Source organism: Prionailurus viverrinus, chromosome A1, assembly GCF_022837055.1.
Source record: "Prionailurus viverrinus isolate Anna chromosome A1, UM_Priviv_1.0, whole genome shotgun sequence".
Classification (NCBI taxonomy): Eukaryota; Metazoa; Chordata; class Mammalia; order Carnivora; family Felidae; genus Prionailurus; species Prionailurus viverrinus.
In genome coordinates, this window is record NC_062561.1 from 59,370,740 (window position 1) to 59,394,052 (window position 23,313).

The following is a 23,313-nucleotide window of genomic DNA, read 5'->3' on the forward strand; positions in this document are numbered from 1 at the left end:
TTTTGATTTGTATTTCCCTGGTGAGGAGCGACATTGAGCATCTTTTCATATGTCTTTAGGCCATCTGGATGTCTTCTTTAGAGAAGTGTCTATTCATGTTTTCTGCCCATTTCTTCACTGGGTTATTTGTTTTTCGGGTGTGGAGTTTGGTGAGTTCTTTATAGATTTTGGATACTAGCCCTTTGTCCGATGTGTCATTTGCAAATATCTTTTCCCATTCCGTTGGTTGCCTTTTAGTTTTGTTGATTGTTTCCTTTGCAGTGCAGAAGCTTTTTATCTTCATGAGGTCCCAATAGTTCATTTTTGCTTTTCCTGTCAATCGATGCAGAAAAAGCATTTGACAAAATTCAGCATCCTTTTTTAATAAAAACCGTCGAGAAAGTCAGGATAGAAGGAACATACTTAAATATCATAAATGCCATTTATGAAAACCCACAGCTAATATCATCCTCAATGGGGAAAAACTGAGAGCCTTTCCCCTGAGATCAGGAACACAACAGGGATGTCCACTCTCACCTCTCTTGTTTAACATAGTGTTGGAAGTTCTAGCATCAGCAATCAGACAACAAAAGGAAATCAAGGGCATCAAAATTGGCAAAGATGAAGTCAAGCTTTCGCTTTTTGCAGATGACATGATATTATACATGGAAAACCTGATAGACTCCACCGAAAGTCTCCTAGAACTGATACATGAATTCAGCAAAGTCGCAGGATATAAAAATCAATGTACAGATATCAGTTGCATTTTTATACACAAATAATGAAGCAACAGAAAGACAAATAAAGAAACTGATCCCATTCACAATTGCACCAAGAATGATAAAATACCTAGGAATAAACCTAACCAAAGATGTAAAAGATCTGTATGCTGAAAACTATAGAAAGTTTATGAAGGAAATTGAAGAAGGCACAAAGAAATGGAAAAACATTCCATGCTCATGGATTGGAAGAATAAATGTTGTTAAAAAATCAATACTACCCAAAGCAATCTACATATTCAATGCAATCCCAATCAAAATTGCACCAGCATTCTTCTTGAAGCTAGAACAAGCAATCCTAAAATTTGTATGGAACCACAAAAGACCCCGAATAGTAAAAGTAATTGAAGAAGAAGACCAAAACAGGAGGCAATCCCACACTTTAGCCTCTACTACAAAGCTGTATTCATCAAGACAGCATGGTATTGGCAAAAACAGACACATAGACCAATGGAATAAAATAGAGACTCCAGAATTGGACCCACAAATGTATGAGCAACTAATCTTTGAGAAAGCAGGAAAGACTATTCAATGGAACAAAGGTAGTCTCTTTATCAAATGGTGCTGGGAGAACTGGACAGCAACATGCAGAAGAATGAAACTAGACCACTTTCTTACACGATTCACAAAAATAAACTCCAAATGGATAAAGGACCTGAATGTGAGACAGGAAACTATCAAAACCGTAGAGGAGAAAGCAGGATAAAACATCTCTGACCTCAGCCATAGCAATTTCTTTTTTTTTTTTTTATAATTTAACTTTATTTTTTATTTTTTAAATTTTATATCCAAATTAGTTAGTATATAGTGAAGCAATGATTTCAGGAGTAGATTCCTTAATGCCCCTTACCCATTTAGCTCATCCCCCCCTCCCACAACCCCTCCAGCAACCCTCAGTTTGTTCTCCATATTTATGAGTCTCTTTTGTTTTGTCCCCCTCCCTTTTTTTACATTATTTTTGTTTCCCTTCCTTTATGTTCATCTGTTTTCTCTCTTAGTCCTCATGAGTGAAGTCATACGATTTTTGTCTTTCTCTGACTGACTAATGTCACTTAGCATAATACCCTCCAGTTCCATCCACGTAGTTGCAAATGGCAAGATTTCATTCTTTTTGATTGCCGAGTAATACTCTATTGTATATATATACCACATCTTCTTTATCCATTCATCCATCGATGGACATTTGGGCTCTTTCCATACTTTGGCTATTGTTGATAGTGTTGCTATAAACATGGGGGTGCCTGTGTCCCTTCAAAACAACACACCTGTATCCCATGGATAAATGCCTAGTAGTGCAATTACTGGCTCCTAGGGTAGTTCTATTTTTAGTTTTTTGAGATATCTCCATACTGTTTTCCAGAGGGGCTGCACCAGCTTGCATTGCCACCAACAATGCAAAAGAGATCCTCTTTCTCCACATCCTCACCAACATCTATTGTTGCCTGAGTTGTTGATGTTAGCCACTCTGACAGGTGTAAGGTGGTATCTCATTGTGGTTTTGATTATTATTTCCCTAATGATGAGTGAAGTCGAGCAGTTTTTCATGTGTCGGTTGGCCATCTGGAAGTCTTCTTTGGAGAAGTGTCTATTCATGTCTTTTGCTCGTTTCTTCACTGGATTATTTGTTTTTCAGGTGTTGAGTTTGATAAGTTCTTTGTAAATTTTGGATAGTAACCCTTTATCTGATATGTCATTTGCAAATATCTTCTCCCTTTCCATTGGTTGCCTTTTAGTTTTGCTTATTGTTTCCTTGGCTGTGCAGAAGCTTTTTATTTTGATGAGGTCTGAGTAGTTCATTTTTGCTTTTGTTTCCCTTGCCTCCGGAAACGTGTTGAGTAAGAAATTGCTGCATTCAAGATCAAAGAGGTTTTTGCCTGCTTTCTCCTTGAGGATTTTGATGGCTTCCTGTCTTACATGGAGGTCTTTCATCCACCTTGAGTTTATTTTTGTGTATGGTGTAAGAAAGTGGTCCAGGTTCATTCTTCTGCATGTAGCTGTCCAGGTTTCCCAGCACCACTTGCTGAAGAGACTCTTTATTTTATTGGATGTTCTTTCCTGCTTTGTCAAAGATTAGTTGACCATACATTTTGGGGTCCATTTCTGGGTTTGCTACTCAGTTCCATTGATCTGATTGTCTGTTCTTTGGCCAGTACCATACTGTCTTGATGATTACAGCTTTGTAGTATAGCTTGAAGTCCGGGATTGTGATGCCTCCTGCTTTGGTTTTCTTTTTCAAGATTGCTTTGGCTATGTGGTGTATTTTCTGGTTCCATACAGATTTTAGGACTATTTGTTCTAGCTCTGTGAAGAATGCTGGTGTTACTATGATAGAGATTGCGTTGAATATGTAGATTGATTTGAGTAGTATCGACATTTTAACAATATTTCTTCCTATCCAGGAACATGGAATCACTTTCCATTGTTTTGTGTCTTCTTCAATTTCTTTCATCAGCTTTCTATAGTTTTCAGTGTATAGATTTTTCACCTCTTTGGTTAGATTTATTCCTAGGTATTTTATGGTGTTTGGTGCAACTGTAAATGTCATCAATTCCTTGATTTATCTTTCTGTTGCTTCATTGTTGGTATATAGGAATGGAACCAATTTCTGTGTGTTGATTTTATATCCTGAAAATTTACTGAATTCATGAATCAATTCTAGCAGGTTTTGGGGGGAATTTTTAGGGTTTTCCATATAGAGTATCATGTCATCTGTGAAGAGTTAAAGTTTGACCTCCTCCTGGCCGATATGCATGCCTTTTATTTCTTTGTGTTGTCTGATTGCAGAGGCTAAGACTTCCAATACTATGTTGAATAACAGTGGCAACAGTGGACATCCCTGTCTTGTTCCTGACCTTAGGGGGAAAGCTCTCAGTTTTTCCCCATTGAGGATGATATTAGCATAGGGTCACTCATATATGGCTTTTATCATCTCAAGGTATGATCCTTCTTTCCCTACTTTTTTGAGGGTTTTTATCAAGAAAGCATGCTCTATTTTGTCAAATGCTTTCTCTGCATCTATTGAGAGGATCATATGGTTCTTGTCCTTTCTTTTATTGTTGTGATGAATCATGTTAATTGTTTTGTGGATATGAAACCAGCCCTGCATCCCAGGTATAAATCCCACTTGGTCATGGTGAATACTTTTTTTAATGTATTGTTGGATCCAGTTGGCTAATAGCTTGTTGGGGATTTTTGCATCCATGTTCATCAGGGAAATTGGTCTATAGTTCTCCTTTTTAGTTGGGTCTCTGTCTGGTTTTGGAATCAGGGTAATGCTGGCTTCATAGAAAGAGTTTGGAAGTTTTCCTTCCATTTATATGTTTTGGAGCAGTTTCAAGAGAATAGGTGTTAACTCTTCCTTAAATGTTTGGTAGAATTCCCCTGGAAAGCCATCTGGCCCTGGACTCTTGTTTTTTGGCAGATTTTTGATTACTAATTCGATTTCCTTACTGGTTATGGGTCTGTTCAAATTTTCTATTTCTTCCTGTTTCAGTTTTGGTAATGTATATGTTTCTAGGAATTTTTCCTTTTCTTCCAGATTGCCCATTTTATTGGTATATAATTGCTCATAATATTCTCTTGTTATTGATTTTATTTCTGCTGTGTTGGTTGTGATTTCTCCTGTTTCATTCTTGATTTTACTTATTTGGGTCCTTTCCTTTTTCTTTTTGATCAAACTTGCTAGTGATTTATCAATTTTGTTAATTCTTTCAAAGAACCAGCTTCTGGTTTCATTGATCTGTTCTACTGTTTTTTTTTTTTTTGTTTCAATAGCATTAATTTTTGCTCTAATCTTTATTATTTCCTGTCTTCTGCTGGTTTGGGGTTTTATTTGCTGTTCTTTCTCTAGCTCCTTAAGGTGTAAGGTTAGGTTGTGTATCTGAGATCTTTCTTCCTTCTTTAGGAAGGCCTGGATTGCTATATACTTTCTTCTCATGACCGCCTTTGCTGCATTCCAGAGGTTTTGTGTTGTGGTGCTATCATTTTCATTGACTTCCATATACTTTTTAATTTCTTCTTTAACTGCTTGGTTAACCCATTCATTCTTTAGTAGGATGTTCTTCAGTCTCCAAGTATTTGTTACCTTTCCAAATTTTTTCTTGTGGTTGCTTTCAAGTTTCATAGGATTGTGGTCTGAAAATATGCATGCTACAATCTCGATCTTTTTGTACTTACTTAGGGCTGTTTTGTGTCCCAGTATATGGTCTATTCTGGAGAACGTTCCATGTGCACTGGAGAAGAATGTATATTCTGCTGGTTTAGGATGAAATGTTCTGAGTATATCTGTTAAGTCCATCTGGTCCAGTGTGTCATTCAAAGCCATTGTTTCCTTGTTGATTTTTTGAGTAGATGATCTGTCCATTGCTGTGAGTGGGGTGTTGAAGTCTCCTACTATTATGGTATAATTATCGATGAGTTTCTTTATGTTTGTGATTAATTGATTTATATATTTGGGTGCTTTCACATTTGGTGCATAAATGTTTGCAATTGTTAGGTCTTCTTGGTCTATAGACCCCTCGATTATGATATTATGCCCTTCTGCATTTCTTGATACAGTGTTTATTTTAAAGTCGAGATTGTCTGATATAAGTATGGCTACTCTGGCTTTCTTTTGTTGACCATTAGCATGATAGATGGTTCTCCATCCCCTTATTTTCAATTTGTAGGTGTCTTTAGGAGGTGTCTTTAGGTCTAAAGTGGGTCTCTTGTAAACAGCATATAGATGGGTCTTGTTTTCTTATCCATTCTGTTTACCCTATGTCTTTTGATTGGAGCATTGAGTCCATTGACGTTTAGAGTGAATACTGAAAGATATAAATTCATTGCCATTATGATGCTTGTAGAGTTGGAGTTTCTGGTGGTGTTCTCTGGTCCTTTCTAATCTTTTGTTGCTTTTGGTATTTATTTATTTATATGTATATATTTTCATCTTTTCTCCCCTCAGAGTGTCCCCCTTAAAATTTCTTGCAGCGCTGGTTTAGTGCTCACAAACTCCTTTAATTTTTGTTTGGGAAACTTTTATCTCTCCTTGTGTTTTGAATGACAGCCTTGCTGGATAAATAATTCTTGGCTTCATATTTTTCTGATGTAGTACTCTGAATATATCCTGCCACTCCTTTCTGGCCTGCCAAGTTTCTGTGGATAGGTCTGCTGCAAACCTGATCTGTCTTCCCTTGTAGGTTAGGGACTTTTTTTCCCTTGCTGCTTTCATGATTCTCTCCTTGCCTGATTATTTTGTGAAGTTGACTATGATATGCCTTGTTGATGGTCAGGTTTTTTTTTTAATCTAATGGGGGTCCTCTGTGCTTCCTGGATTTTGATGTCTGTTTCTTTCCCCAGGTTAGGAAAGTTTTCTGCTATGATTTGCTCACATAACTCTTCTACCCCTATTTCTCTCTCTTCCTCCTCCATGACCTTTATGATTCTGATGTTGTTCCTTTTTAATGAGTCACTGGTTTCTCTAATTCTTAAATCGTGCTCTTTTGCCTTAATCTCCCTCTTTTCTTCTGCTTCATTATTCTCTATAAGTTTGTCCTGTGTATCGCTGATTCTGTGTTCTGCCTCATCCATCCTTGCGGCCACTGCATCCATCCGTGATTTCAGCTCAGTTATAGCATTTTTAATTTCATTCTGTTTTTTACTTCTTTTATCTCTGCAGAAAGGGATTCTAATCTATTTTTGACTCCAGCTAGTATTCTTATTACCGTGATTCTAAATTCTGGTTCAGACATCTTGCTTGTATCTGTGTTGGTTAAATCCATGGCTGTCGTTTCTTTGTGCTCTTTCTTTTGGGGTGAATTCCTTTGTTTTGTCATTTTGAAGGCAGAAAAGGAATTAATGAGGTAGAAAAATTGAAATTAAAAAAATTAAAAATAAAAAACATTAAAATTAAAAATCAAAAACACACACACTAAAATCGAATAGATGATGCTAGATCCTAGGTGTGTTTTGGTCTGGGTGTAGAAAATGGTTTGACAGATTAGAGAAACAAAAAAAAAAAAAAAGGCGGGGGGAGAGAAAAATAAGGAAATCGTTTGAGAATTTGAAAAAATGAATACACTAAAGTAGACTAAAAGACACAAAACTAGATAATATAGGTGAAAAAAATTATAGAAAAATATTTTTAGTAAAAATTAAAAAGAACATTGAATTTTTTCATTTTCTGTATTTAAGAAAAAGTTAAGAAACAAAAAATAGAAAAAAGATTTAAAAAAGAAAAGACAAAAAAACAAATTGTTTGAAAATTTGAAAAAGTTAATACACTGTAGTAGACTGAAATAAAATGATGGGAGTAAGATAGAATTTGAAAAAAATTACATAAGAGCAAAAAATATAGTAATAAAAATTAAATAAAAATATTTTTAAAATAAATTTAAAATAAAACTGAAGTTTTTCTCTTTCTGCATTCAAAAAAAGAAAAGAAATGAAAAAGAGAAAAAAAAGAAAGAAAAAAAGGAAATTGTTTGAAAGTTTGAAAAGGTGAGTACACTGAAGTAGACTAAAATTAAATGATGGAAGTAAAGTAGAATTTGAAAAAAATTACACAAAAGTAAAAAATATAGTAATAAAAATTAAAGACATAGTTTTAATAAAAATTGAAAATAAAAATGAGTTTTTTCTCTTTCTGTATTCAAGAAAAAGAAAAGAATTGTAAAAAATAAAAAGGAAAAAAAGAGAAAAAAATTGAATAGATGAACCTGCTAACAGATTGAAGTAGGACTGAAATTGCATCGTTTTCCCCTAGAGGTCTGTCCATGTAGCTCTTTATAGTCCGTAAATTAAGTCGGCGGTTAGGTTTGTGTTCTTGAAGAGCGAGGTTGACCCAGTTGGGCAGGGCTCGGTGTAACACTAGATGGCGCTGCTAGCCTACTGGGGTGGATTGTTGCAATGCTCTTTGGTGCACATTCGCATTCGTGGGAGCGGTGAAAAATGGCGTCACCGATCCACCCAGTTTGTTCTCCCAAATCAGTGATCACACACCAGTCCTCTGTCTTCAGCTCTCGTACACTCCCCGCTTTTCCACTCTCCGTGACCAGGCCCCAGGCAGTACCTCTCTCCCAAGTTTTGTCTCAGATGCGGCTGTTTTCCCCAGCCCCTTACTTCCAACAGACTGCAGCTTTGACCCACTCTGCCCCCTGCAGGAGTGTGTCACTGAGCAATGGCCGAATGTCAACTGCACCCAGGAGCGCCCACTGGACCCTGCTGTTGCCCATGCCCAGAGACTGTGGCCAGGTGCCAGCCCACCCCCAAAAAAATCGCGAGGCAGTGTAGCCTCAGCATTTCAGGGACCATGGAAAATTGCAACACACATCTGGCACCAGGCTTCACCCTCAACAACCTTGCCCCAGCACTAGCGAATGTGGCTGCCTTCCGGGGTCTGCTGGGACCAGGTGGCTTCAACAGTCTCTACCAAATGTTCTTCCGGCAGCGGAAATGCTTTTCCCCGTGTGGCCTGAGAACCTCCCAGATCCCACTCTGCTCCTGGGGATTCGCCCTTCCCAGCAGAGCATCGCCAGATATGGAGCTGCAGAGTTGCAGCCTCTGCGCTCCCCTTGTTTACAGTCTTAATAGAATTTAAACCTTCTCCTTTCTCCTTTCTCCCTTTTTAGTTTAGTCCCTGCAGCTGTTTCCAATTTTCCACTTTCTCTCCAGCTGCTTTTGGGGAGGGGTGCTTTTCCCGTATGCTCCCCCCCCTCCCCAGTCTCTGTCCTCTCTCTGCCCGCAAAAGGGGTTCCCTACCTTTTGGGGCTTCTTGCTCCCCAAGTTCAGCTCTTCATGTTGTGTACCTGCTGAATTTTGTGGTTCAGGTTGTGCAGATTGTTGTGTTAATCTTCTAATCAGTTTTCTAGGTGTGTAGGATGGTTTAGTGTTGGTCTGGCTGTATTTCATGGACTCGAGACACACAAAAAGCTTCCATGCTGTTCTGCCATCTTGTCTCCTCCCCCCGCAGCAATTTCTTACTTGGCACATCCCCAAAGACAAGAGAATTAAAACCATATCTCTTTAATATATATAAGCAACACATTTTAGTATAGGCTTCTAAAATCTACATATTACAACTCTAGGTACACTTGGTATCTGTCTCTGATGCCAAAAAATTTGGAATGAGCAACAGACAAAAACCATTCTGTGATGGTGCTAAGGCCAATGAGTTTGGTTCTCCATTACTCATTCTAGTTCTGGGTCATTCATAAAACCGGGAAATTGCTCAGGACTGTGTCTCATAGCCAAACCAGAAGTGACAGATTGCTCTGGTTAATTAATTGTCGCGGCTGCTTGGCCTGGCAATTCATTTTATAGAAAGCACCAGAGTATCCCCAGAGGGGCCTTGTGGATAATTATTTTTAAAAACAGAGAATAGTCAATACTTCTTGATTATAAGAAACTACCTTAAACAAATTTCAATATGAAAAATCTTAAAATATACATTTTCCCAGAATTGCCTTTATTCCATATTTTAAAATTAAGTTTTAGTACTTAAATAGTTTGGCAGATGGTGGTATTACATTTTGAAAAGAAATGAATATGACATCATTAAATTTTTATTTCTAATTAATGCATATGTAATCAATCCAATTAAATTGATTAGAAACATTCAATTTTCTTAAACCTGGCATGTAAAATGTTGTCTGTTCCAATACTTCTCATGGGTGACTGGCCTTTTCACCTCATATTCTTGGTTCCATAAGATTTTGTTGATATTTCTTTGACACTGTACTTAGAGAAATATATGCCTATAGTGTAATCACAATGAAAAATTAACTGTTAAGTATTCATTTTTTTAACCAAATGATAACTATATACATCTCTGTTTAGGAAAAAATACTTCAACCATACTATTGTTTATACTGACGTAAGAGCTGAGTCACAGAAGTGGGTTAAAATTTTCTGTTGGATAGGAGATCCTGAATATTTAGTTTTCAATGAGACTTATTATTTGTTGGCTAGTATTTGTTGGTTTTTCTGTTATTGTTTTTAGATACTTTGATATGACCACAGAACATTTTAAAATATGAAAATGTTTTTATTTTCCTTTTTTTCAGAACCAATGTATATTGTTTTCATATTATTCTAATTAACTAGAAATGTGTTGTCTTGAGTTTTTAAACCATTTTTTTTCCTTTGGTTATTATAGATTACTTATTCGTGAAGATGGAAGAGATAATTATACCAATTTTATGCTTACTTAATGCTTGCTTTACTTAATAAAAATTTAATTTTTACTTTGCAGCAGGAAGACTAATGAGCCTCGACTGCTGTCTGTTAGAAAATGTAAATGAAAGAGTGACATCATTTACTGCAACAATGGGATTAATAAGCATAAATTGTAAGTAAGAAAACATATTTTTTTTTACATGTAACATGTAAATAATACGCAAGTCCATGTGGGTTTCCTTGTATAAAGTTTATCAAATGGGAGGTGCCTGGGTGGCTTAGTCAGTTAAGCTTCCAAGTTTGGCTTGGGTCACGATCTCACAACTCGGCTCGTGGGTTCGAGCTCCGTGTTGTGCTCTGTACTGACAGCTTGGAGCCTGGACCTGCTTCAGATTCTGTGTCTCCCCCTAGATCTCTACCCCTCCCCCACTTATGCTCTGTCTCTTTCTCTCTCTCTTTCAAAAATAGATAATCATTAAAAAAATTAAAATTTATCAAATGAGTGAATGGTAAGGTACAAAATATGAAGCTTATGTTTTCAAAGATATAGGAAATGTATGCTCAAAGTTATGATTATTCTACAAGCTGAAGCTACTGTTAATTCCAAATATCATCAGTCAATGAAAAATCGAACAACATGTTGACATGCAAATACAATATAGTAAAGGCAATGTATGTTATGTTGCTACTAGTTATGTATCCAAATCTCTAAATTAGGTTAAAATTTTATAAGGGTGTTATTTTTGTAACTATTAATAATAATGACTTATACATATATTTTGACAATTTTTTAAATTTATTTAACAAAATATAATTAATACATTGAATTTGTTTTTGTATAAAGAGGCAGTAAACATGCTGATTAGGAGTCTTGGAGACTGGACTACAATCTAGACCTGTATTTACATTCCTGTCTTACCACTGACCAGATTTGTAACTTTGGGCAAATGTCTGGGGTTTGGTCCTATTAATCAGGATAGTATCAGTATGTACATCATAGGTTCTCTATGAAGATTAAATAAAATGAGCCAGTATTTTTAAACTTTTCCTTTCCTTTATTACCCCATTAAGGAAACTTTAGGATATTTTTATATCCTAATTCCTCACCATAAAATTTTTATACCAGGAATGTATTGTATATTAGCTGATTCACTATGGCCCCTTGGAGGGTTGGGAACTACCATAATAACTAAGATATTTTTCTCTTCTTCTACTCTAGAACCAATTTTTGCCCCTTAGGTTGATATTTCCCCTGTTGAGAATGCATGCAATAAACTAAATTCTTACTGAATATTTAATTTTTTATCACTCAATATATTAATACATGTTAGGTACTATTAAAATCATCATTATTATTATTATTATCATCATTATTATTACTGATATGGGTCATCAACACTAACTTATAACTGATTGCATATGTATTTACATAGTGCTATTTTGAATTTTTTTTTAATCTTTATTTATTTTTGAGAGAGAGAGACAAGGTGTGAGCAGGGGAGGAACAGAGAGAGAGGGAGACACAGAATCCAAAGCAGGCCCCAGGCTCTGAGCTGTCAGAGCAAAGCCCAATGCGGGGCTTGAACCCACAAACCACGAGATCATGACCCAAGTCAAAGTTGGACGCTTAACCAACTGAGCCACCCAGGCACCCCAGTACTGTTTTGATTAAAACACTTTTATTAAGGTGCCTGCATGGCTCAGTCAATTAAGTATCTAACTCTTGATTTCTCTCAGGTCATGATCTCATGGTTGTGAGATGGAGCCCTGCATGGGGCTCTGTGCTGAGTGTGGAGCCTGCTTAAGATTCTCTCTCTCTCCCTCTACCCCTCTCCCTGACTCATGTGTGGTCTCTCTCTAAAATAAAAAAAAAAAATTAAAAAAAAATACCAACACATTTTTACCAAAGATACATATTCCATGTGTATTGGGAGAAATAACAATTTTACTTAATTTTTAGTGACTCCATGTATGTATTTATAACAATTTTACACTTTAGAGGCAATGACAATATTTTAACCCACATGTAGTAACAAACTTACCCACATGTAATGGAGACAAGTGACTGTGCTCTAAATAAATGCAAAAACTAATTTTAGGGTGACTAAAAGTCTTGGTAAAGAATGAATGCATCCTAGGCATTCACACTGTTTCTCCTTTGGCAATAGTATTTAGGAGTAATTTCTACAACATAAGGGCATAAAATCTCAATCCAGAGAAATGTGAAAAGTAAAAATACAATAAAACCATCATCGAGCATGGACTTAATGAAGCACACAATTTTTCAATGTGTCGTTTCTTCCTTGGGGTTCCGGTCAGGGTCTTATCAACATTTTTTCTCAGCAATCATAAGCCAAATTTTCTTTGGTATTCTTTGGTACCAGTTGAACTCCCTTCCTTTTAAAATATCAATAATAAAGATATATTTGGAATAAATATCTGTTTATTTTTGCCAAAAAGAAGTCTATGTTTGTATGTTGCCATATCATAAGCAACACTATTAACAAAAGATAATCCACACAATAACTAAAAGACTTGAACTTGCAAAATAATTCACACCAATTCCTTCTACAGCCACTCCAAGGCCTACCTGTGCATAAGGTTGTTTAGGAAACTCTCCTAATTTCTATTCAATAGTAGAGTCACATGAAAATAGAAACTTCTAAAATTTTCATTTTTATTTAAATCATTTTGTTTTCCTTTATGTAAAGAAAACCAATTATAATGAACTGCTCCTAAGGTAGTTAGTCAAGTATGTCTCAACACTAACATGATATAAAAAGAGACTACAGCTGAATGAGAAAGGAATCAAAATCCATTTTGTATATAAGTTAAAGCCCTAACTGGATTGTACCATCTTCCTGTTTTGTTTTGGGAAGATTAAAAGCTACCCATGTAAGTCTGCTTAAATAGGTAGCTTAAATTTATGTCAAAATGTCCGCAGCAGTTTGTCAATAAAGTTTAGGCCTTTTTTAATCAAAAAAGAAGAAACTATTTCACAGATTTATGTATTAAAGTAAAGAAATGGGACCTTAAAATAAAGATGAAATAGTAACCTAAGAAGCTTTCCTAGGGTTGCAAACAGTGTCGTATGACCCTCTGTATTCATAAATAGAGGGTCTTTCCCCAGCCATTCCATCAGTGTGAATAAAGACCTTGACCTTTCAAAAATTTGGATGATGAAAGATGGGGCAAATTATATAAGAAAATCATATTGTATAGACTCTAATATTTAAATTTTTAAAATGTTTATTTTTGAGAGAGAAAGAGAAAGTATGAGCAGGGGAGGGGCAGAGAGAGAGGGAGACACAGAATCCACAACGGGCTCCAGGCTCTGAGCTATCAGCATAGAGCCTGATGCGGGCCTCGAACTCACAAGCCATGAGATCATGATCTGAGCCAAAGTCAGATGCTTAACCAACTGAGCCACCCCTATGCCCCTGAATCTAATATTTAAAAAGTTTAGAAAAAAATTATGTGGAATTTTGAGTTTATCATGTCAATATCAACTTTTTCTTCCAAATACAGAAAAATGAGATTTAACATTTAAAAAGAGTTAAGAAAATGAAGAGTAAAAGAAGGTTGAATAATGTATTAACTGCATAACTAGGAATTTGGGAAAATCCTGGAACAAAGTTGGACTAAATTGTGCATGGCTCAGTGAGTGCTTGAGGAACTCCAACCATTTCATTGGCAAGTGGGGAAATCTGTAGAACATCTGGAGAAGAGAGTATAAGAACAGAGATGAAACAAACAAATAGAAACTATTGGGACTACATATACTGCAAACATAAAAGATATTTTGATCCAAAGAAGGTAAAAATCAAACTGGAACAATAGGGAAATAATTTTTTTAACAAATAAAATATGCACAAAACTGACTTTAAAGTATATATGTTTAAGGACCTAAAATAATTTTTGGAGAAAATTATTTTCCTAATCAAAAGCATAAGGAAAAAGAAAAACAAATACAAATCAAGAATAGGTATATATGAAATACATAGTCATTGATCCAGCAGTTGCACAACTGGGTATTTACCCAAAATATATAAAAATACTGATTTGAAGGGGCATATACTCCCTGATGTTTATAGCAGCATGATCAACAATAGCCAAATTATGGAAAGAGTCCAAATGTCCATCTACTGATGAATGGATAAAGAAGATGTCATATATATACACAATGGAGTATTACTCGGACATCAAAAAGAATGAAATCTTGCCATTTGCAATGACATGGATGGAGCTACAGTGTATTATGTTAACTGAAATAAGTTAGTTAGAGAAAGACAAATACCATATGATTTAACTCACATGTGGAATTTAAGAAACAAAACAGATGAATGTAGGAGGGGGAAAAAAAGGAGAGAGGCAAATCATAAAATAGACTTAACCATAGAGAACAAACTGAGGGGTGCTGGAGGGGAGGTGGGTGGGAGAATGAGTTAAATGGTGATGGGTATTAAGGAGGGCCCTTGTTATGAGCACTAGGTTTTGTATGTAAGTGTCGAGTCACTAAATTCTACTCCTGAAATTAATATTACCCTACATGTTAACTAACTGGAATTTAAATAAAAACTTGAAACTACAAAAACGATATCCTCTCATTGAGCATTTATCTTAGCTGGTTTTCTGTGTCTGTAATATATTATACAAACAAAACTCTAAAAACAACTTTCAAAGATGGAGTGAACTCTACCTTAGTCATAATCCAAAAGAGGATGTTTGAATTAAGATTTAGTACTGAGGATTTTCTCTTGCCATCCCACCAAATCAGCACAGTGCTATAGAGAAAGAAAATGTGAAAGAGAAATAAAGATAAAGAGGACATATTGAAGCATGCCAAAATAAAAACTCCTGATGGGAAGTCTTGGAAGAGAAAATAGATGGAGTGGTAGAGAAGCAACATTAAAAATTATGATGACTGAGAATACTCTAGAAGTAAAGTCAATTCTTCCAAGAAAAGGAGATCATGAAGGCTTAGCCAATACAAATAAACAAATAAATACATGCGTATAGGTAAAAGTGCATTTTCATTAAGCTGACAAACATTATTAATAGTGACAAAATCACATAAGTACTAGAGAGAAATGTACTTGCAAATAGTTTACAGACAATACTAACACATCTTATTACTAATAAAACAACAAAAAATGGGAAAATGGAGTGTCATCTTCAAAGGGTCAGAAAAGGTTAGAGGGAAATAATCTACCAAACTAGGATTCTGTAGGCAGCAAAACTAATATATGAAATAAAAATTACAATGAAGGTATTTTCAGGGGCACAGAAAATAAGTTCATGGAATTAAGCTGCCTGGAATGAGTAATAAAAGATTGTCTACATATATGGTAATACAAAATGCGAAAAAACACACACATTTCTTTTTTTGTTATTATGTCAAAAGTTCTCATATTTCTTTTTTCAGTTAATAATCTAATTTTTTAGAATATTTTTAGGATCACAGCATCAGCAAGGGGAAGGTACAGAGATTTCCCACACACCAGCTGCACCCACATATGCATAGCTTCCCCATTATCAATATCCCTCACCAGAGTGATTAATATGTTATAATTAATGAACTTATATTGACACTTAAAAATCACTTAAAGTCTATAGTTAACTTATAGTTTACTATTGTTTTTATAAATTCTATTGGTCTGGATGAATGAATAATTACATATATGGATTATTATGGTAACTACAGAGTATTTCACTGCATTAAAATTCTCTTTATTGATCCCTCCTTCACATTCCCTCCACAACTCCTGGACACCACATATCTTTTTATGGTCGCCAGTTTTATCTTTTCTAGAAAATCATATAGAGTTGACCTTTGAATAATGTGGGGGTTAGGAGTGCTGACCTAAAATTCATGTGTAATTTTTGACTTCCCCAAAACTTAATTACTAATAGCCTGCTGATGACCAGAAGCCTTATAACAAATAACATAAATGGTCAATTAGCACATATTTTGTATGTTATGTGTATTATACACTGCATTCTTATAATAAAGTAAGCTAGAAAAAAGAAAGTGTGATTAAGAAAATCATAAGGGAGAGAAAATACTTTGACAGTATTGCACTGTTTTTATTGAAAAAAAAAAAACGTGTAAGTAGACGCTCCTAGTTCAAACCTGTGTTGTTTAGGTTTGGTCACCTGTATTTGGAATCATGCAGTATATAGCCTGTTCAGATTGGCTTCTTTCATTTATTAATAGACATTTAAGATAACTCCATGACTTTACATGGCTTGATAACTTTTTTTTTTGAGTGTGTATGATGAATGGCATTCCATTGCCTAGATATACACCACAGCTTATTGATTCACATATTGAAGGACATCTGGGTTGCTTCCAAGTTTTGCAAATTATCAACATCTGCCATAAACTTTCATGTGCAATTTTTATGTGTGGACATAAGTTTTATCCCTTTGAGTAAATACCAAGCATGATTGCTGGATTGTATTGTAAGAATTTTAGTTTTGTGGGAAAGCACCAAAGTCTCTTCAAAATGAGCTCTGCTATGTATTCCCACCAGCTATAAATGAGAGCTCCTGTTACTCCACATGCCACCAGCATTTGGTATATTCAGTGTTCCAGGTTTTGGCCATTTTAATAAGTGTGTTGTTGTATCTCACTGTTGGTTTAATTTGCACTTTCTTGATGATATATAATGTGGAGCATGTTTTCATGTGCTTTAATTTGCCATCAGTATACTTTCGAGAAGTATCTATTAAGGCCTTTGGCCTATTTTTGAATCAAGTTCTTTCCTTATTGTTGAATTTTAAGAGTTCTTTGTATATTTTGGGTAGTGGTCCTTTGTCAGATAATGTCTTTTGCAAATATTTTCTCCCAGTATGTGGCTTGTCTTTTAATTATCTTGCTATTGTCTTTCTCAGAGCAGAAGATTTCACATTTAATGAAGTCTAGATTACTAGATTATCAGTTATTTCTTTTATAGATTACATATTTGGTGTTCTGTCTAAAACGTCTTCACTAAACCCAAGGTCATGCAGGTTTTCTTCCATATTGTCTGTCAGACTTTTAAAGTTTTACATTTAGGCCTGTTATCAATTTTGGGTTAAATGTTTTCTTTTTTAAAAATTTTTTTTTAACATTTAATTTATTTTTGAGAGAGAGAGACAGAGTGTGAGTTGGGAAGGGGCAGAAAGAGACAGAGACAACAGAATCTGAAGCAAGTTCCAGGTTCAGAGCTGTCAGCACAGAGCCCAAAGTGGAGCTCAGACTCACAAGCCACAAGATCATGACCTGAGCTGAGGTCAGACGCTTAACTGACTGAGACACCCAGGCATCTTGAGTTAAATGTTTGGATAGGGTAAGGCCTCTGTGGAAATTCATTTGTCTGTCTATCTATCTATTATCTATTATCTATCTATCTATCTATCTATCTATCTATCTATCTATCTATCTATCATCTATTTATTCCTGCATATGAATCTCCGGGTGTCCCAGCATCACTTGTTGAAAAGGCTATTTTCACTCCATTGTATTGCTTTTGTACATTTATCAACCATCAATCGACTATATTAATATGGGTGTATTTTCAGGATTTCTGTTATTGAAACATTGATCTCTTATTCAGTTTTTTTCCCCATAACACTTTGTCTTGATTAGTGCCGCTCTATACTAATTGTTGAAATTGAGTTATGCCACTCCTTCCACTCTGTACTTATTCAATATTGTGTTGTCTATCCTGAATCCCTTGCCTCTCTCTTTAAAACTTTAGCAACAGTTGGTGATATCCATAAACTAAGTTACTGAGGTTTTGATTGGGATTGCATTGAATCTATAGACCAATTTCGAAGAATTAATATTCAGTCAATATTGGCAATTTTGAGTTAATACCCACATGCATGAAATATTTTTCCATGTATATAATTTTTTTCTATTTTCTTTTTTTCCTTTTCTTTTTTTTCTTTATCTGAGGTTTGTCATTTTCCTTGTCTTGACTTACACATATTTTACTAGATTTGTACCTAAGTATTTCATTTTGGGAGGTGCTAATATAAACGACACTGTGTTTTTAATTTCACATTCCACTCGTTCTTTGAAGGAGTATAAAAAGCAATTGACTATTGTAAATTAATCTTTTATCCCCTTGTATCCTGGAACCTTGTTATAACCACTTTTTAGTTCCTGGAGTGTTTTGTCAATTTTTTTTCAGATTTTTGATATAAATTATTATGTCATCTGTGTACAAAGGCAGTTTGATTTCTTCCTTCCCAATCTGTATAGCTTTTATTCTGTTAGTCTTATTACATTAACCAGGAATTTCAGTACAGTGTTCAAAAGGAGTGGAGAGAGAGGACATCCTTGCTTTGTACCTGATTTTAGTGGAAAAGTTTTTAGTTTCTTGCTATTAAAATATAACCTTAGCTGTAGTGTTTTTGTAGATATTCTTTATCAAACTGAAGAGGATCCCCTCTATTCCTAGTTTACTAAGAATTTTTATCATGGATTTAATTTGTTGTTTTTTCTAGTCTCCTAAATTGGAAGCTTACATGATTGATTTTAGATCATTCCTCTTTTCTAATACACGACCTTAATGTTATAAACTTCACTCTCAGCAATCTTTTTGCACCATCTTAAATATTTTGATAACCTGTGTTTTCATTTTCACTTACCTAAAACCATTTAAAAAGTTCTCTTGATATTTTTCTTTGAACTTTGTATTATTTAAAAATATGTTGACTAATCTCCAAGTATTTGGGGGCATTTCCAGCTCTCTTTCTGCTAATTTCTGTCTCTTTTCTGACTAATTTTTTAATAATCACAAGACATCAGGATGATATCTGACAAAAAGCCACCAGTTTCCCTGAAAATATTCAGGGAGCTGCTTTCTGATAGTCACTGAAATTCTTTAAAGAGCTAGGAGACAAATAGCTAATTCATGTCCCAAGTTTTATTAAAATAAATAACTTTTACTGAGTCTAATTAATAAGTGAGTACTACTGACATTCTGAAAAGTTTTGTAAAGAGGCAGGTCGCTGGGTGCTCTACTCAGGAGGAATGATGTCAATACCAAGAACAGTATATTTCTCACTTTCCTGTGTGATAAAAAATACCAGGTTAGTATGAATCCTTCCGTGTCTTTCAGATGTCTAGTATGGGCCAATAGAGCCAAATAAAAGCTTACGAGTTAGCTGGTTTGGTTTCACAAATAGTATGTGCTCACCTACGAGAAGGATACAAATGTTCCTTAAGCTACTTGAGTAGATTAAAAAAAGTAAACAAGTAAAACATTCCTGAAATTGTTGTAAAGTTAAATTAAAATTTGATATAATATTATAGCTCTGAAACACCTGTAAGACCATTCAAAGGCTAGACAAGACTCACAAGTGCAAATTGATTTAAAATGAACAAAAATAAATAAATGGCATTTTAGCCATTTAAATGTTTAGCAGTTATGAACATATTATTTATATTGGACATACATTTCCAATAACATTATAAGCACAATTCATATATCCAAGAGGGCACAATGTTTTCACAAATCAATCAGTAATACTTCCTTATATTGGGCATATTGGTCAGTAATTATTCAGAATGTATGCCTTGTAATATTATCATAAATGCTGTTCAAACCAGCAAACAGCTTATTCAAAGACCATTTCTCTGAGTGTCTAAAGCATAAACGTGTTATACCAAAAATATTAAAATATGTTCTGTTAAATCTATTTGTGGAATAAAATATATTTTTATTTGCATTCAATTACAAAAATTTTTAAATGTAGTGATTTTATAAGTAGTTCATATTGCTGTCAAAATATGCTAATGTAATAAGGTATAAGAAAATTCATACCATAATAAAATAAATTATAGAAATTAAATGAATGTATGCCCAAAGGTTATTTATCCATGTGTTTGCCAAACTATTAAGTAATACTATTTCATTTTCCTAAGTTTAGGAATGTCACATATCCAAAAACTAGTTTTGACAAACATGGATGGAACTTAAGGGCATTGTGTTAAGTGAGTAAGTGAGACAAAAATACCATGTGTTTTCTCTTATATGTGGAATGATAAATGAATAAATAAGTAAACAAACAAATAAATAAACAACCAACCAAGCTTATAGATAAAGAGAACAGACTGGTGGTTGCCAGAGGCAATGTTTAGAAGCCTGGGAGAAATGGATGAACTCTTTTCATTTTTTGTTTAAATAATTTAATAAAAATAAAATAAAATGATAGATGCTCATTGATCCAAAAAACCCCAAAAATGTATTATTTTGTATTATGTTTTCTTATCTTTAATAGTAGTACACATATTTTTATTATTAAAAATTGAACTTTAAAATATTCATGAAGAAATAATAGGCTGTAATAGAATGGTCTTAGTAACCTTTTTTCATTACATTACTACATAAAAATGAATATTTTTAACAAATACACATTTTTAATAGATTTTTATTTCTGGATAAGAGTAGAACAAGTGTTTACCTTGTCACTATTACTTATCAATTTTAATATTACATACCTCTAAATGGAAGGTAACTATATATACACACTACAAATATATAGTGTAGCAATTTTTTTTTTCTGAAAATTCTACATTTGCATTAGGATAAGTGACTATAACATAATGGTCTGGGGTCCATTTATTTGTGATAAATATTCATTAATATATATCCACAAACAATTCTATTTAAGGCCCATTATATATAATCATAGTGTCCAAGTTATAGGCTTAAAGACATACTTCCATGATTTGACTCCGGTTCCTGTTATACATTTGTTCTTTTGTGCTGTTGTTCCCAACAGTCCAGGTATCACCACGTTTGTGGAAAAGGTGCAACAATTCTTCCATTTACATCCTCCCCTCTTTTGGTGGGCATGTCAGTTTCCTATAGGCAAGAAGACTGTTACAAGATAAATTTTCCTGAATCCATGAATATCTGAAAAATGTCTGTTTTGCCCTGCTGCTTCATTGATTATTTGGCTCCCAGATCATTTTTCTCTAAGCACAATGTAGGCTTTCTTCATGGTTTCTGGAAGTCTTATTTGTTAATGAAACGTCTCATGCCAAGGCTTGGTCACAGTTCTTTTCAGGTGACCTTCTTTATGGCCTCAGATTTCTTAATTTTCACGAAGCTGTTACTTCATGTAGATTCCCTTGCATTCTTTGTGCTTACACTTAGATATTGCTGTGCATCTGAAACATTGTGCCTTCCTCCACTGAGAAATTAGCTCCTATTATTTCTTTAATATTCATGCTTTCCTTATTTATTTATTTATTTATTTATTTATTTATTTATTTATTTTCTACCCTCTCCAGCTCAAATCATTTCTGGGGTTCTGCAGATAGGTTACTAAATCCACTGTACCATATGCATTCTGGTGGGGTTACCTACTCACCAAGTCATCCATGAATAAACTCCATAACCTTGTATACATTCAACCTCCCAGGGAATTTCAGTAGGAACTTATCCTAATGCTTTCCTGTATCTTTGGGTATATCAGGATATATTTAGGAAGTGCTTTACTAAGTATTTTTATGTGTACTTCTCTTCGTGTCTGTCTTTTAATTATGTATGTGTTAGAGTCGGTTTAGTTCTGCTTCTCTCTCCTAACTTTATTGCATTCTCCGTGTACTTTAATTTATTCCCATATTACTGATAAATGTTTAAATGCTAATGCCAGGTAAACTCTCTCTGGGTCTCCAAACTTGTATATCAGTTTCCATCAGAGATACACATATAAATTATTTTTAATGAATAGTAAAACCATCCACTTATTTTCCCCCTAGACTGTAATCTTGTAGTCAGTTGTGGTTTAGTCATAAATTTCCATTCTATTTAGCATATGTGAAGAGAGAATACAGTGTCTTTACTTTCTGTACATCATCTTTTATAAAAGGGAGTTAAACATCCGATGATAATGTATGGAAATATTTGCCAATTATTAAGTTTCAATAGTGAGTTTTGAAAAGCTCAGTCTTCTCAGTACACTCTATTCCTTCTATTTATCTCCCCCTATTACTCCCAAAATGCTGCTTATATATATTTGGGATTGAGGTAGGGGTTTGCATCAACTTGGGGCTCAAAGCTGACTGAGGGTCATCAAGTTGCCTTCTAGGGTATCTTTTGCAGGATGACTATCCTAAAGTAATCTCTTGCCATCCTGTGTTTTTGACCTCGGACCAGCAGCTTGTGAACTTGTGCTGTCTTGCATTGGCTAAGAACCAAGTCCTTTGCTGATGCTGCCTCAATTGGCTATTCCTGGCACAGTAAATGCCAAATCTTTCAGCTATCTATTCCCTGGCTTTCTCCACTGGCTCTCTAACCAGATATTTCCATGTGCCTAGATGGGCTTATACAATCTTTCCATTCATCTCATACCACAGAAGTAGTCAAGAGACACTCAAAGGCACAAGTTCAGGGCCTGCCTCTTTTGTGCTTCGTGTAGTTTCTTTTTACTTCAGTTAACAGATTTCCTATGTTATGAAAGGGAACCCTTGAAGTATCTCCTTACACAACCCGAGGAGCAAAGTAATGAAAAATGTTCTGCAGGTACATCTAACATCTACAATAGTTTTTCTGGCAAATGAAAGGCGATTCTAATACACGTGCATCCTAACTTGGTCTCTCTTCCAGTATTCTTATGCATTATATTTCTACTCATATTAGAGCAGAAAGGATACTTCCTTCTCTTGCTGCAGATGAAACTCATTTTGTATGATGTTTTTCTCTTTAAGATAAGAATACTTTATGACATGTAAATCATCATTTGAAGGAGTATCCTCAAAGTCCTATGGAAGAATCACTATAATCTGGTATTAGTAGATTTTGCTCTTGACATGGGAGTTTATGGAAAACCAGCAGCTAAGTGCTACTGAGGATAAATTTATGGTGATTTACTATCCCTTACATATTATGTATGTTTTATAGCCTGGGCTTCCTGTGTCCCTTTGTATCACAATCACTGAAAGAGCACATATTATCTATTTGTTATGTTAAATAACTTTAATTATTCAATCTATTCCCACTTCTAGGTTCCCACTTCTAGGTAATCTAGGTTACCTCTAAATTACTCCCAACTTGTTTTTCAGTCTATAGTCTTGACGTCATTCTAATGATTTCTACTTTGTAAGAACAATTTTATTGTTTTATTTGCCTACTTGGACTTGGATTTAAACTCCCTTTTGATATGATACAGTTCAAATACTTAAATAGAAGTTATTGGGGCTCTCTAATAACTTCCCACTGCTTATCTTTTTATTCTCATCATCTTTGTCCTTAATGCCAAACTCTGATACCAAATCTCCTTTGAATCTTCAATCATGTAATGGTTTGATTTGTTCTTTGGCCATAAAACATGTTGTTCCATTTGCTGGGATTATTTTTTTTCCTCACCTTTCTTCACTTGATTCACATCCTTT

The 23,313-nt window shown here is 34.7% G+C and overlaps 1 long non-coding RNA gene across 1 annotated transcript in view; it reads left to right on the plus strand.

Moving 5' to 3' along the window:
* The window catches only part of LOC125150527 (uncharacterized), a 313,734-nt gene that overhangs the window by 92,315 nt on the left and 198,106 nt on the right, over positions 1-23,313 (plus strand). Inside the window, exon 3 of the long non-coding RNA XR_007146442.1 lies at positions 9,991-10,086. This is a non-coding gene — a long non-coding RNA (uncharacterized LOC125150527). The remainder of the gene's footprint in view (positions 1-9,990; positions 10,087-23,313) is intronic.